The 17,531-nt window shown below is 40.5% G+C and overlaps 1 long non-coding RNA gene across 1 annotated transcript; it reads left to right on the top strand.

Moving 5' to 3' along the window:
- The first annotated feature begins 3,369 nt into the window (after positions 1–3,369).
- Positions 3,370–11,197, top strand: LOC116867721. The gene is made up of 3 exons (XR_004382654.1): positions 3,370–3,813; positions 7,157–7,335; positions 10,964–11,197. It is a non-coding gene; the product is annotated as an uncharacterized LOC116867721 (long non-coding RNA).
- Positions 11,198–17,531: the final 6,334 nt, after the last annotated feature.

The raw sequence follows: 17,531 nt of genomic DNA, 5'->3' as shown, positions 1-17,531 counted from the left end.
TCAGTTTGTTTCCAATAATTAAGAGTCTGTTATGGCTTGTGTCTTTCTCTGGTTTTGTCGTTTTACTTTTCCCTCTCTTCCCCTATGATCATGCTTTCTAAATGAATTTATAAGTTAAATCCTATCCCGGAGGTAAAAAAAAATACAACATTTTTTTTTCCAGAACTAGTGATTCTAAATTGTATTTGGAACATTAACAAAAAAGATACTTTGTCAGGTGGGAAAATGAAATTAAAATTGTTTGCAGAGAATAAAATTCTACTTAAACTCTCATCTGCAGTAACATAGCAACATGAAGAGACAGTCCACTGGAAAAGAGTAAAAAGTTTTGAATCAATTCTTAGTTCCTAATGGGTTAGACTATGATTAAGACAGCCTCTCATACAAAAGGAAGAAAAAGATGAATATTTAATAAATTGGAACAATTTTCTTCAAGGAAAACAAAGTTGCACCCAAGAATGAAAGAATAACTCCGTCCATATGTAATATATATGTGTTAAAGCACAGATTTTAAAAAAAAGAAGGGCACCTGGGTGGCTCAGTCATTAAGCATCTGCCTTCAGCTCCAGTCATGACTCCAGAGTCCTGGGATCGAGTTCCACATGGGGCTTTCTACTCAGTGGGAAGCCTGCTTCTCCCTCTCCCACTTCCCCTCCTTATATTCCCTCTCTCGCTGTCTCTCTCTGTCAAATAAATTTAAAAAATCTTTTTTTTAAGAAAGAAAGAAAAGAATGAAACTTAAAAATAAAAAACAAACCACAAAAATACTAGGGAAAAAGTATAAACATTATTTTATAACCTCAAATCTTTCTAAAGTAGTATAAAACCTTGAAGTCATGTAATAAAGTGAATTGACAGCATAAAACCAAACTTAACGTATGGAAGAAAAGTCACTGCAAACAAACCCAAAGGACAGACGATAATCTGGAGTATATATTACAACGCTTCAAAGCTGCTTTCCTTAATTTAGAAAGAATGAATACCAACCGATAAGAAAAAGATCAGTTACCTGATAGAAAAATGGGCAAAGCATGTGAAGAGGGAATTCAGAGAAGGCAAAATACAAATGGCCCGGACATGTAGATGATATTTAAAGTAACTCATGAAGGAAACATTTATTAATGAGATACCATTTTTCACCTGGCAGACTAGAAAATAATCCAAAAGTGTAACAATACACTTGGTTCTCTGGGGATGAGTCAACAGGCAGTCTCAAAGATGGGTGGTGGGGGTATAAATTTGCTTCATTGCTGTGAAGAAAAACTCTGCACTCTCCCAATTACGAATTCCACCTATAGATTTCTCTGGTAGAAATAAACACTACTAATGAACACTGCCTGCCTGGGAAATGACTCGCAAAGGTGTTTTTCATTACAGTAGTGTTTCCGAGAACAAAGGATTAGAAGCTATTTAAATGTCATTATATTGAGACAGGGAAAATGTATTATGGTGCATCAATATATTCACTTGTAATAATATTAACTGGATAAAAAATTGAGGAAGAGACTTACATAGTGATAAAAGTATCTATAATAAATTATTAAGTGGGAAAAGTCAAGTGCCAAAATAATGAGTATGGTAGTTCACTATTTGTGCAAAAGTAAGGTGAAAAATACCTGTATCAGCTTATATAGACACATACAACTTTTCTGGAAGGACAAATAAAACTGCTAACAGTTACCTGGTATAGAGTAATGAGGAAGGGGGGAGGGGAGAAAAAGGCATCTTCCCATGGCTTTTGATGCTTGTACCACGTAAATTACCCATAACTAAAATTGAAATGCTAACTCTTAAAAAGCCTCTTGGAATATAAATTAGCATCGAAGAATAAGGAGCTGGAGATTTTTATTTTTTACATGTAACCATTCTGATTTTTTTTCATTTTTTTTGGAACATGCGTGAGTAACCTAAATGTACATGTATAATCGAAAGGAACAAACGCAGAAGACAAAAGAGTATTTTGAAAAGAGGTTTTTTTCATTTGGTATCCCATTAAAGAGAAAGGTTTTTTTAATATTAAAACATAGATTTGCTTTGTAAGGTGTGGGGTGTCTTGACTGGTTTTAACACCTTATGGAGAAATACGTTAAATGCTTTGTTTTGTACGTAGAAGGACTCGTGGAAATGACAAACAGACTTCATAAACAAATAACAGAAGTAAGGGGCTCAAAATGACAAGAGAGTAAACATTTCTGAGAAGAAAAAGGTTATGGTTCTAGCTTGTCTACACTTGCCCTTTGTCTATACTAGGCCCTTGATTTCGGTGAAATATTTAGATCCAGTTTAAGGAAGGTGTCACGTGAAGGGGCACGTGGGGCGCATTTGACAAATAAGCAGGGTCACCGGGTCTTTCAGGAAGGGGCACGCACGGTAGCAGGTGTTGAAAGGTCCGAGGGAAGTGCCTACCAACGTCATGGAAAAATGACAGGTGTCTGGGAGCGGTGGCCGGCGGCCTGCCTGGGCCTCCCAGCAGCTCTGAGTTTGCGTGGCTGCAGCGCACGCGTACCATTTCCCTTGGCCAAGGGGACAGGTGCACCCACTTGCCATAGCAGAACACAGGCAGGATCGCTTCGGGTTGTTTTCCGAATTTTTCTGCATTTTTTACTTATTTAATTTCTTCTAATTTTTTTACCTCCTTCACCTGTTTCTCCCCCCACCATCCTGTTTCTTCACCTGTTTCTCCCCCAATGCTTACTGGAAATATTGAGAGTTTTTGCCTCGTGGAAAGAGGATGGTCCCTCTACTGGACAGAATTCACTTGCATGCCTGTCCCTAAGAATTATGTCATGTTGCTTTTAGATATCTGCAATGTCCAGAGCTGGAAAATAGCTCCCTGGTAACGAAAAGCTAGAATCAGGTAACTGGCAAAATGTGCTTTAGAGTCTAGACAGCGTCTGTCTCATTCTTTCCTGATGCATAGATACTCTCCTATGTGTCAAAACACCTCAAATTCAGTTGAAAAGTAAAAAAGCAAGACGAAAGCACAATATTCTGACCTGATCATTTACTGGATGTTCCTTTACACTTGCAGAGGCAGAAAAACATCACCTGTGGGAGGCCAGGGGGCTGGGGGGGGGGGCGGTGGTGGCGGTGGAAGGGTTCTGGTTGTGTCTACACTGAGTGTCTACACAGGGAGGCTGCCCTGGGGGTCTTATCTGAGTCTGTGGTTCTAGGACTTTGAGCCACTGAGCACAAAATTCTAAAGAAATTCTGAATTAAGTTCCTTCGATCTTGGCAGCCTGGGAAGATGTTGGCTTGCATTTTTCCCCCAGCCACCCATATTCTCAAAAAGATCTGGATCCAAACATTAAGTCTCTGTTGGACTTTACAAGGGACGTTGGCTTCAGGGGGTGTATCACTAGATGTCTGGACTATGCCCTGACAGTTTGGCAGGGAGGGAAGTGGCTCAGAGGACTGGGAGCCGGGCAATCTCCAGCACTGGCAGTGCGAGAGGCAGAGAGCAGAACTCGTCCGGAAAGGAATAAAAACAAGCAGAACTGAGAAAAGATAGCTTGTTCAATTTGCCAACCTCCTGTCTCCCTGACAATGAAAGAAGGAATGGGAAGGTCTGATGTGGTATTTGATGGAACTTCCGGGGGATTTTAGTCCATGCCATCAACCTGCACCACTGAAAATATTCCTGCGAGCTGCATGACTTGGGGGGAGTTTACTTCATGGTTTTTGCACCCCAGTGTTCTCATCTATAAAATGGGGACAAGAGCAGTCTTACTTCATGGGATTTTTGTGAGGATTGAATGAGCAGAGACGTGTATATCAAGTACCCAAGAGCACCCAGCACACAGTAAAGGCTTGGTAAGTCTTGGCTGATATTACTAGCAATAATTACCTTTCTAAATGTGAGCTGTCCAGGCATACAAATTTTCTTGAGCTGCCTGAGTTTTGATTGAGAGACCACATGAGTGGCATTTTCCTAGGACAGTTGCAATTCAGATATCTCATGGTACTGCCTAATCATAGTGCAGAGCATACGTTTTGAGTTTTGGAAACTCAAACTTTGCATTGCTCTAATGGCAAAAGGAGGCTAAACTTGTCTGTGTGAGGCTGAAAATCTTGAACTGCCCTAGTAGAGATTCTAAGTAGTGGAACATTTTTATTAATTATTAATTCAGTGCTTGGTCTGAACCAGACATTGTTCTAGTTCCTGCAGTTAGCTTATTTTTAATCAGAAAGCTTCAAAAACCAAGGCTGCTTCATTTTCTATCTGCAGCAGAGAAACAGAAATTAACTCTCCTTACTTCCTCTAGCATCAGCTTCTGCTCCAGCAGATCCTGGCCCAGATTAAAACAACATATGCTGGCTTTAATCTAAATTTACCATGGTTTTCCTGCTTGAACACTAGAGAGTAAATTAAAATGTTATTTTATGTGAAGGTGTGGGCAATTTAACTAAATGCTTATATTTCCATTGTCAGGTATCCAATTTTGGTAGACCGTTTCCCCAGCGTCCATCCGTAACTTTCTAGTTAGAGTTTGTTCTTGGGACACTGTAGGAATTGGTGGGTTATAAGGAAGGGTGTAAAACCTAGTTGCCAAATAATGTCAGCTTTTTGGGCAATGGGAAGCAAGTCATTTTACAAATTTTTTTCACCAGTTTAGCTCTTCCAGACCTTCGGAATTAAAAAAAAAAAAAAAAAAAAAAAAGGCATGGGATGGGGGCAGCGCAAAACAGTATTAGAGAATTTAGCTGTGTCCACTCCACAGACCATGTTACTAGAGGTATCACACTGGAGTTTCTCTTCGGCAGGCAAGGTGACTCAGGAAACTAGCAGATTTTTTTTTAAATTTTTTATTTCTTTTCAGCGTAACAGTATTCATTGTTTTTGCACCACACCCAGTGCTCCATGTAATCCGTGCCCTCTCTAATACCCACCACCTGGTTCCCCCAACCTCCCACCCCCCGCCCCTTCAAAACCCTCAGATTGTTTTTCAGGTCCATAACCTCTCATAGTCCACCTCCCCTTCCAATTTCTCTCAACTCCTTTCTCCTCTCCATCTCCCTTTGTCCTCCATGCTATTTGTTATGCTCCACAAATAAGTGAAACCATATGATAATTGACTCTCTCTGCTTGACTTATTTCACTCAGCATAATCTCTTCCAGTCCTGTCCGTGTTGCCACAAAAGTTGGGTATTCATCCTTTCTGATACAGGCATAATACTCCATAGTGTATATGGACCACATCTTCCTTATCCATTCGTCCATTGAAGGGCATCTTGGTTCTTTCCACAGTTTGGCGACCGTGGCCATTGCTGCTATAAACATTGGGGTACAGATGGCCCTTCTTTTCACTACTCTGTATCTTTGGGGTAAATACCCAGTAGTGCAATGGCAGGGTCATAGGGAAGCTCTATTTTTAATTTCTTGAGGAATCTGCACACTGTTCTCCAAAGTGGCTGCACCAACTTGCATTCCCACCAACAGTGGAAGAGGGTTCCCCTTTCTCCACATCCTCTCCAACACATGTTGTTTCCTGTCTTGCTAATTTTGGCCATTCTAAATGGTGTAAGGTGGTATCTCAATGTGGTTTTAATTTGAATCTCCCTGATGGCTGGTGATGATGAACATTTTTTCATGTGTCTGATAGCCATTTGTATGTCTTCATTGGAGAAGTGTCTATTCATATCTTCTCCCCTTTTTTTTATATGATTGTCTATTTTGTGTGTGTTGAGTTTGAGGAGTTCTTCATAGATCCTGGATATCAACCTTTTGTCTGTACTGTCATTTGCAAATATCTTCTCCCATTCCGTGGGTTGCCTCTTTGTTTTGTTGACTATTTCCTTTGCTGTGCAGAAGCTTTTGATCTTGATTAATTCCCAAAATTTCATTTTCGCGGATTTTTTTTTTTAAAGATTTTATTCATTCATCTGAGAGAGAGAGAGAGCGTGAGTTGGGAGAGGAGCAGAGGGAGAAGCCACGCTCCCTACTGAGCATCGAGCCTGATGCGGGACTTGACCCTAGGACCCCGGGATCATGACCTGAGCCAAAGGCAGATGCTTAACCAACTGATCCACGGGCACCCCTATAGGAAACAAACTGAGGGCTGCTGGAACAGAGGTGGGTGGGGGCATGGGGTAATTGGGCAACGGGCTTTAAGGAGGGCACATGATGTGATGAACAGTGGGTGCTTTATGCAACTGATGAATTATTGAACATGATATCTGAACCTAATGATGTACTAGATGCTGGCTAAATTGAATTTAAATTTGAAAAAAAGAAAGCTAAGAGATAAATCTTGGGGGTAGGGGGAGGCCGCAGTACCCACAGCAAATTCACAGAGTATTTGGGGAGGAGGCACATCCCACACTCTGTTCCCTTCCACTAAACACAAAATAAGAACCTTGTCCTTTTTTTGTTTGTTTGTTTCCTTTTCTGTCTTTTGAAATGATTATAAGGACAACTGACCTAAGAATGCATGTGAGCTTTGAGGTTATTATATAAAATCCACAGTGCTGACTGGTGGATGAATGCCAGCCCTGTGAGCTACACCCACATAGAGGGAGAAACATGCTGGCCAGGAACCAGCTGCCAATGTCTGGAAGTGGCTCAAAAACAGGTCGTAAGCGATAGGGCAGGAGAAATGGGACAGGACGTTAGCAGCAGCCAGAGAGGGAGGCGGATACCTGAATCTCCCCACTGAGAGACCAAATTGCTTTGGAGATCCTAGAAAGGGAGTCTTTCTTGAAGGAAGTGGAAGGGGGCAAATTGCATCTAGCTTTGGAAATAGGAATTAAAGTCAAATGTCATGGAAGAGAAAGGCAAGTGTGCGCACTCAAAAATTCAACCGGATGAGAGGTTCCAGGAAGCAAATAGGACTTTGGATGAGGCTGGGGGGTGGGGGAATTGAGATTATCATAGGAAGCTAGTGAAGTAATAGCAGGAATGTGTCTGACTGGTCTTCTGGCCACTCACAAAATTTGGTGCTGAAAAAATCTGAAAACGTAGTGTCTCTAAGCGGTTGTTGATAGGATAGCAGGGATTTGTGTTTAATACCAGGAGAGATCAATTCCCTGCTGATGCAGAAGTGGAGGTCTCCTTACTCTGGGATAAGGAACACTGGTCCTTCCTTCCTGTCTGCCGAGGATAGCATGCCATGGCGTGCCACGGCGTGCTTCATTGTTCAATCAAGGTGTTCTGCAGGTGTTACGGGTCTGCCCTACAGACCGGAACTTTGAGATCGTGGCTGATGGCAGCTGGCTTTGTGTCCCAGTGGAGCAGAGGACAGACCACCATGCTCATCTTGTGAATTTTAGTTTTTGCTGACTAATGATTTCCTTTTGTATAAAGCCTCCTCTCCTCTCGCTTTTAAGACCACAAAGGTAAGCCCACACAAGTTTTAACTTATCTGCTGGAGGAAGCAGCTGATGAAAGACACCTTTCTAGTTTTTGCTATAGATACTGGTTCCACCAAATACGGGACCACTTTTGCTTCATCTTCATATGATAAAAGAAAGTATGGTAAAGTATTCATTCCGGGGCGGGGTGGGGGGTGTATCAGAACAGAGAGGGCAATAGCAAAATAATGATTTGTATAGAATTCTTATTCTACTCCTTGTCATGGAGAAGGCACATGAGTCAAATAATAGTTTAAATGTCATTGCTTTTTAGAATTTGTCCAGGGTTGGACAGGGCTGCAACATTTACTCAAAATTATACACTATTAGGTATAACAATAAAGGCAAAGCATCCTCGAAACAACTTTTGTAAATGTCCATTGAACTGATTTCAAGGATGCCTGCTACCTTCCTCAGCCATAAAAAGAATGAAATCTTGCCTTTTCTAACAACATAGATGCACCTGGGGGCGGGGAGATACTATGCTGAGGGAAATAAGTCAAACACAGGAAAACAAATACTGTGTGATTTCACTTATATGTGGAATCTAAATTAAAAAATAAATAAATAAAACAAAACAGAAACAGACTCACAGATACATAAAATAGAGGAGGAGGGGCTGGAGTTGGACAAAACAGGTGAAAAGATGAAGAGATATAAATTTCCAGTTTCAAAATAAATAAGCCATGGAAATATATTATACAGCATAGGGAATATAATAATATTATTATAATAAATTGGTATGGTGACAAATAGTAACTACACTTATTGTGAGGATCATTTTATAATGTCTAAAAATATTAAATCATTATGATGTACATATGAAACTAACAGGATATTGGATGTCAATTACACTTCAATAAGAAAAAGAGAATGCATGCTACGTTTATTATCAATTGGGGTAATATGTGACATTTAATGATGCTCATCATTTTATTTTTTTAAGATTTAACTATTTATTAGAGAGAATGTGTGCTCACAAACATAGGGGGAGGGGCAGAGGGAGAAGGAGAGAATCTCAAGCAGACTCCCCGCCAAGTGGGGAACTGAACATGGGGGGGCTCTCAATCTTATGACCTTGAGACCACGACCTGAGCCAAAATCAAGAGTCGGATGCTCAACCAACTGTACCATCCATGTACCCCAATGTTCATCATTTTACATGGCAACCTTAAGTTGTATACGATGCAGTTCTAATTTAGGCAATAACCAGCAAGGGCAGAGGAGAAAGTAAATGAGACCATGAAAGAACTTGAAAGGAATGCAAGAAGGAAACAAAACCAGTATGCCCCATCCAGCAGGTAGAAGAAGAAGAGTTCAAGCCTTGCATCCTTACAGAACTGGATTCTAAACTGCATGACCCTGAGCCAGCCACATTATCTCTCCTGGAATGGCTGCTTTCTTAACTGTCAAGTGGAGGTGATATCTACTTTGTAAAATTTTCAGAGGATTAAAAACAAGGCATAGAAAGTATGTTGTATAAATGTCTACCCAAGTAGGTATTAGGGTCAATGGCAACCCTCCGTGGTATTATTTTTACATGCTTATTGATAATATGGGTTAGGAAGAATTAATTTGGTTTGGGTAGAGAATTGCATACTTGGAGCACAGGCTGAGCACTTGAAATCTCAGGAAATGTGGACAGACAGGCACAGCCAGGTTGAAGTAGGTCCCTAGAAGTGTTATTTACAGGTGGTTATTCAAACTAAAGTGGTATCAGAGGAAGACTTGCTGTATTTGACCTCTCAGGGGCTTCCAGGGGGTATGGAGGGGATGAGAGTCTTTGTGGGCTGAAGAATTTCAGATACTTGTGTGCATATGTCTTTTGAGCCATGTAACCCTGCCACGCCCCCCTTGTACATCACTAATCCAGGCAGCATGCAGACCCAACACTCAGGTGGTCCCTTTTTGGGAAAGCAGTCTGGGTGGAGGTATCAGAGTGGTCTTCAGATTAGGGGTGCATCAAAATCTAGAGAATCTCTGAGTTGCTGTTGAAAATTGCATGCAGGAGATTCCAGTACCCTCTCTTGGAAGGGCACTCTAGTATCTCCATGGAACATGGGGAAAGCCCTAATGGAGAACTTAGTTTTGAGTCTAAAAGACAAGATCAGGAAAGTAAAATCACCAACTAAGAAATGTACCCTGAAAAAACCTGAAGATGAGGTTTTTTTTCCACACAGATGTGATCAAAACATGGACAGGCAATGGAATTTAGGGCATTGGTATGATTATTGTAGAAATTACAAGGGAAAGAAGGAAAAGAGAAGGCTGAGATATTGGAAGCAAAACAGAGACATCTCAATGGAGCTAAGGAATGGTATGACCAAGGTAGCTGATGACTTAAGCAAGAAGAGGTAATTGTAGATAGAGCTAGTTGACGAGGTTCCTTATTAGGAGAATAGGGTGTGGCCATGAGAATGGGGAACGGAGACAGCATGGAAAAAAGGAGTCCCTGCAGATGAGAAGACTGAGGAACTGGGAAGATGAGATGCATTTCAGGTGGATATTGAAGAACTGTAAAATAATAGCAGGACTTGGGTTGAAGAATTGATGCCAAGGATTTGGAAGACGGAGGAAGAGAGATGGGGAAGTCAGTGAATATCGGCAAGTAGACCACGATGAAGTGGTCAAGTTAAGTGAGTTCTGAAGAAATGAACATTGTCTGGAGACAGCCTGGAGGGTCAAGGACAGTATCAACTACCACATGTGAACACCCGAAATCACAGCTAGAAAACGATGGAGGTGATATTTGAACTCAAGATCCTGGAAAATACTAGCAGAATTATCGCTCTCCTTAGCTGCAGGAAATAACTTCCATCCCCTTCTCTCTCATTATCACCTCCTCCATTTCTATATTCTTGCTCAGTCTTGGAATTTTGCCTATTCTTCTCCTCTTCTCTCCACAAAGGCTGAAGTTTTCCCCTGTCCCCATCAAGTCAGTCTTCTATTATGTTGATCTCTGGTTTCCTCAAACCAAAATTCAGAGGGCAGAGGAATTTCAACATCTCCAGGATAGTAGAAATAGCTGTAGGTCCCTGAAAGTCATGGAGAAGAAAAGACCAGAAGTTCAGCTCCACATTCAATTACGGAGTTGGGCAAACCACCCAGTCAGGCTAGACAGAAACATAATGAATTAAAGAAGAGCGTGGGCTTCTAGGAGCACAGAGAACAGGTGACTCTCAGTAAGGCTCGTCCATGGCTCCACAGATAATCATTTCATTGATTACACAAGAAAGACCTAGAAAACCCCAAAAGGATTCCATATGGGAGAGAAAATCCCTACTTTCTGTGAAGTAGAAGTAAATGGAAAGCAGTTATCTCAATTTAACCTCTGGCAAATATTTTTCATTGTTGTCATTCTGATGTCGTTCAGTTTCTGAATTTTATTGCCTCCTACTCTGCTTAAGTAAGAGCTTTATTAATAGAAACTGGATCAGTATTTACTTTACCTCAAAGAAGAGGACAATCAATCTAATAGATCTTCAAATAAATCAACCTTCATGTGGGCCCCCCTTATGAAGGGTTAGAGTGGGTGGTAGATTACATGACGTCACCTGGAAGGTCATCCCTCCCAAAGCCAAGATTCCACTCAACGCTATTCACTCTTTACCAGAGAACATCTTCTTCCATGGTGAGCATTATTTCTAACCTTCCTTCAAAGTGAAATTACCAGAAGACTCGTGGATTGTTACTGGCAAGTAAGTGTGAACGCCCTTGTGGAAGCTTGTACCTCTCACTGTAGACAGCACTGCTCAGGCTAAGTATACCAGAAGCCAGGTACCTAACATACGAGTCCTTTAACACGTCACATCTCTTTTCAGGTTTCTTTTATATCTAATACTGCAGGCATTCATGCACGCATGCACCCCCACTCCCTGCTCGCTTACCTCAATGGTCTGTGAAACAGGAGGGATCTTGGGATTCAAGGAGAGAAGATAAGCTCTGGGAGGCTGAGCAGGGGAGGTCCCCTCAGAGGGTAGATTTTATCTTGTTAGTTAACCTCACCAATATCTGTGCTTCTCTGGCTGTTGGTAACTCGATGTCATCCCCACGGACCACCGCCACCTTCCAGGGCTTCCTCCCTCCTGCCTGGGACATCTGCTGACTTTGATTCCCTGTATGGTTTTGGGTCTGCTCATGAAAAGCACTCCTGTGAGATTCAGAAGATGGAAAATAAAGAAGTGGATAGTATTTTCCAAGGCAGTTACCTTAACTGCAGTAAAACTCAGGGTAGAATCCCTTCTCACAGAGCCCTTTGGATAAATGTAAATACCTATCACCTTAATAACATTTAAATCCAAACTTCCTGAAGCCTGTAAGAATATTCTGTAACATACCAGGATGTATACAAATAAAATACCATTAAATTTAAACAATTACTAGGTAGCGTCAGATATTGTACTTTTAAGCCCAGAAATGCAAGTGGAAATTTGTCTGTAAATTCATATAGCACTTAGGTTATCTGGGTCCTGTTAGAACCATTTCATAAAACACACTAGCTTTTGCCATTTTAACCCATAACATATATAACTCCTACTAATTCTACTTCTCTGGAAAACCCTGACTGATAAAATAATCAATCTCAGGTTATATACTTTGCCAACAGTAGATAATTTATCCAAAAAATGTTAATTGAGCACCTACTAAATGTGAATATAGTAGACACCAAGATGATTCTGGCTCTTCTATTTTAAAAGGCAGAAATGGACAAAAACCATTAAGCACATTAATATATAGCAAGTGGTGACAAAGCATTACAGACAGGAGAAAAAAAATTTTTGGACAGGGTGTCCTGAGAAGGACTCTGTCTAGGAAGGGACCTTGAAGCCCCATCTGTTGGAAAGTATGGGGCACAGTCTGCAAGCACCTGGAGGAGGAGTATTCCAACAGGTGGAGTAGGAAGACTCGTAGCCCCAAACAGGAAGCACATTTAACCCACATGGGCGTTGTCATTGCACGCAGGACTGTAGGTGTATCCCGTGGGATGTACATTGAGCTGCACTCAGGAGACAGGCCCTGTCACTACCCAGCAGCCATGTTATCTTCCGGTCTCTACTTCTAGAAAACTGAAGAATTAGGACCAGATTGGTGATTCTTTCCAAAGTACTTGTAGTGGACTTGCATTCTACAACCTCCTCTCAAGGATTTCCAATGTACAAATAAAGACTCTGAGGAACATTCCAGCAAAGGAACTCATGTAACTTCATTTAACCCAATGCTTCTGAACTTATTTGGTCTCAAAACTCTATTTCTGTTATGAATAGAATTTGAGTGCATTGCAAACACTATCAGAAATACCGGACTCTAAGGAGCCAGTTTATCTTTCAGTACTATAGCTGTCTGAATAATGGGACATAAAATCACACACACCCGTCACCCCTCCTGTCTAGCTAGCAGGCCCTAGGACTTCAAAAAGAAGGGACTGGAGAGAGAACAACTTTTAAATTTATTTTTGGCAATAGAACCTTTCTGACATATAAATTCCTATGTGAAAAAATAATAATAACAATTACTAAATTCCTATTTTAACCGTCAATAAACAAAGCAGATAAAAATCAGAGATGCCTGGGCTGAAACAGGTCTGGATTTGCTATGACATCATCGGCTGTCTGTCCCCATGTGCTGGGATCACGCTGCCCTCTAGTGCCTAATACGCAAAGAGAGTAAAGCTAAAACTACTACAGTAATCTCTTTAACACTTCCAGCCTCAGAGTGGCCCCAAACTGCTGTTTGCTAATCTGTGATTCTCAAAGTGAGGTCCCCAACGGTCAGCACCACCTGACTACTTTTTAGAAATGAAAATTCTCAGTCTCATCCCCTACTTGCCAAGACATGCTGAATCAGTAGGTGGGGAAAAGACCCGACAGTTGGTGTTTAAACACCTTCTCCAAATGAGAAGCAAAATCATAGCTCAGCCCATCCTCCACAGGCGGGAGTACCATGTCGCTTTCAATTAAGAAAAAAAAAAAAAATGAACTTGGAACAGCTCGTAACAACCAAAAATTCACAGAGGAGTTTCTCTACCTAGGACTCGTTCAACAATTTTCACTTTATGCCATTCTTTCAGACTTAGTATGAGTTACATCCACTCCAACAATACCACTGGACCCAATTTATCTGTAGCATTGACATGAATGACAAAAGAAGGTTCTAGAATGAGCCTGTCCCACTTTTCTTTAAAGAAAATTTCTGTAATGGTAATGCCCATCGTAAAACATAGGGTTTGCATTGTGAAGTAGTGGTGAAAACCCTGTAACTCTAACTTGTGTTTAATACATACACAAGATGGTCTTTCCATCATAAGTCTTTTTCCTGGCCTGCCATGCTGGATCTATGCTCTGTTCAGACCAGGCAGACCAAATACGGGTGAATGAATGAGTTAGAACAATTTTACTACAACTACAACAGAACTGGCTTTCTTCCTTCCTTCCTTTTTCTTCCCTCCCCAAAGGCTTCCTGACTACTTGGGGTGACTGAAGTTTCTGTTGGCTAAAAGCACAAACCCAACCAAAGGTGCCCTGAGAACATCAGCCTCCTGTACAAAAGACACCTTCATTACCATTGTGGCACACTCATTTCTAAAACTTGATAATTTGATAAAGAAGACAAACTCAGTAAAAAGGAGTGCTGTCATTATTGACATCAGTATCTCAGCGGGAACGTCAATACAAAATAAACTTACCAGCAATGACTAAGCTCTAAGGAAATTTATACATTTTTATTTAAAAATTACAGTCTGCTTAGGCAGGTGACCTAAAAGAGTGAGGCACTCTTTTATCATTTCTGCAGCTCATACAATGAGAACACTTCAGTTTTTTGAACCACTAACTTATGGGGTATAACCAATGTTTATTACCTAGGTGAAGATATTTATAGGTAGCTATAAAAATGAACTAGGAAATTTCATTCACTATGTAAATATTCATTTGTCCACAATAATAAAGTATGAATACAAGGAAATCCAGGATAGAACATATTCAATGAAAAATTTTAAAGTGTAATAATATATCATACATTTTGTCCAAGTTATCAAAAATTCAAATTACAAGGAGAAGGGAGGAAAAAATAAAATAAGATGAAAACAGAGAAAGAGACAAACCACAAGAGACTCTTAACTCTAGGAAACAAACTGAGGGTTACTAGAGGGGAGGAGGGGAGGGGGTAGTGTAACTGGATGATAGGGATTAAGGAGGGCACGGGACGTGACAAAGCCTGGGTGTTATATCCAACTGATGAGTCACGGACCTCTACCTCTGAAACTAATAATATACTATACGTTAATTAATTGAATTTAAATTAAAAAAAAATTTAAATTAGGTGTATTGTAATCAATATCAGCTTCCTAAAGTGGCTGCAAAGCACTACAAAGCTGGGTGGTTTAAAACATCAGAAATTGACTGCCTCTCTCATAGTTCTGGAGATTAGAAGCTTAGAACTAAGGTGTCCGTAGGTCCCTTCTCCCTCTGAAGGCTATAGGGAAGAGCCTTCCTTGCCTCTGCCAACTTAAGGTGTTTCCTGGAAATACTCACTGTTCCTTGATTTGTAGCTGTATCATTCCAATCTTTTCCTTTGTTGGCCCGTGGCCACCTTCTCCCTGTGGGTCTCTGTATCTGTGTCTCTCCTTATGAGCTTCTCACTCATATCGGAATAAAGGCCCACCCTACTCTAGGATGACCTCCTCTTAACTAATTATATCTGCAACAACCCTGTTTCCAAGTAAGTTCCATTTTAACGTACTGGAAATTAGGACTTCAATGTATTTTTTGGGTGGGGACACAATTCAACCCTTAACAGTCCACCTTCTGACCTCCCAAAATTCACATTCGCCCCCCACGTACAAAATTACATTCACCCCATTCCCAACATTCCCAAATGTCTTAACTATCCCAGTATTCACTCTAAATCCAGGCTGCTATCTAAATATCATCAATTCAGAGTCCCAAATTTCATCATTTAAATCATATAAATCACTATGGGTGAGACCCGGGGTATGATTCATCCTTTGGTAAAATTCCCCTCCATCTGTGAACCAGAGAACAAGGTATCTGCTTATAAAATAGAATTATCATGGCATAGGATAGACATTCTCATTCCAAATAGGAGAAATTGGAAGGGGAAAAGGCAGGTAATGGGTCTCAAGGAAGACTTAAAATCCAGCAGGGCAAGTTCCATTAGATTTCAAGACCTGAGAATAATTCTTTGTGGCTCAATGCTCTGTCCTCTGGGTCTGACAGGCCAGCAGCCTTACCCTATAGGCCTGAGGGGGTCTCATCAGCCCAAACTTCTGCATCTGTGCCTCTGCTCTCAGACTCACTCCCTTTTTTGTTTCATGCCCCTATTAAGCCAAGCTGGTAGTGATTCTACTGGTATAACATTCTCAATTTTATACCAGTAGAATGCAATTCACAGAGGTCCAAGCCATCAGACCAGAGGGTCCTCTATGGAGCTTTCCAGGATAACCCCATCTCCATTCCTGGCTTCTACCAAGATGGTTGATTGGATCCATCAGCCAAACACCTGAGCTCTTTAGCCAGTGATGGTCCAGCCACACTATTGGCACTGTTTATAAAGTATGCTCTCTAGATTGTCTGGGAATCTTACAAGTCACTGAGTGCTGATTCCTTTTTGCTTCGGAGTTCTTCCCTCAATTTCTTTCCTTTCTCTCACATTTTATTATAAGTAGAAAGGAGAAGCCAGGCTGTACCTTCAACACTGCTTGGAACTCTCCAAGCAAAGTTATCTCCAAGCAAAATTCATTGCTTACAAGTTCTACTCTCTTTCCAACAATGAAACATAATTAAACTGTGTTCTTTGCCATTTTACAACCTTTCTTTAGAACCAAATCACCTTTCTTCCAGTGTCCAATAACATGTTTCTCCTTCCCATCTAGGACATCACCAGAAGCATCTTTATCGTTCATATTTCTAGCAACATTCTGTTCCTGGTCTCTAAAACAATAGACGCTTTCTCTGTAGCACTCCTCTTCTTTCTGAGCCCTCAACAGAAGTGCATATAATGGCAATATTTCTACCAACAATCTCTTCAAGGCATTCTAAATTTTTTTCTATCTAGTACCTCACAATTCTTCCAGCCTCTACCCATTTTCCAGTCCAAAGTCACTTCCACGTTTCTATGTTTGTTACAGTACCACATCACTTCCCAGTACCAAAACTGGTCTCAACAATTCATTAATCCTTGTGATTTCCTGGGTGCAAGGGAACCATGCCATTGAAATGAGTCCCTAATCTTACCTGATAGCATCCAAATAGCAAGATGAGTGATATGAACACTGAAAGTCAACTAGAAAGAAATCTGTCTAATCACCATTAAAAATGATGATTTTGGCCAGTGTGTATTAACCAACACAGCTGGTTAGAAAGGGCAGAGCAAGGTTCAGATGGAAAATGTTGACATGTAAAGCTGATTTAAGTCATCTAGATTAAAAAAAAAAGAAAACAAATTTTAATACTGAGTCATGGTGAGCTGGAATATAGAGATCATTTTCTCCTAATTCTTTAAAAAGTATGTCCAGTAAATGTTCATTAATTTAGACAAGAATCTAAATGAATTTAGTAAAACATTTAAATGGAGAAGTATAGGTGTGGACAGCATGTGTTTCAAGCAAACCCTAACTAAATTGATTATGTTCCCTTTATGGCAAACCATAAAGGTCTGATTAAAAGACAAGTAAGAATGATTTATGATCTCTCATATGTAAGTTAGTATTTATAAAGGGCTTTCAGACAATTTAATTCCTTAAAGAAATAGTTTTCCTCACAATCTTAAATTGTAAACTTACTCTTTTGGTGTCTTCTTATTCTCTTAAATTAATTTTGAAATTATTCCTACATTGTGTACTGATGATCAATAATTCAACTTACGTGGGTCTAACATTATGAGCTGCTACTTTATCAGGGATTCATTGGGGGTGTGATTTCCTGGGTCACTGGAACTAGACCAGACTCTCAAAGAAAGGCCAGGGAAAGACACTGGTATTTACTGTATTAGGCAGTGCCCTGAGTCGTCTCCTGTTGACCTCATGAACTCTTCACAAATAATAAAGTACATCACTGTTACCTTCTTTTAATCAGTGGGGCCCAGAGAGGCAAAGGAATTTGACTAAGTTCAGCCAGCTATGTTAAGTACAGCAGAAAACACATCTATCAGAAGGTCCACATCAC

The sequence above is a fragment of the Lontra canadensis genome, unplaced genomic scaffold (genome assembly GCF_010015895.1).
Source record: "Lontra canadensis isolate GAN:19392208 unplaced genomic scaffold, GSC_riverotter_1.0 scaffold13, whole genome shotgun sequence".
Taxonomy (NCBI): Eukaryota; Metazoa; Chordata; class Mammalia; order Carnivora; family Mustelidae; genus Lontra; species Lontra canadensis.
Note: the sequence above shows the minus strand (reverse complement) of the source record. Positions and strands in the feature narration are given on the sequence as shown.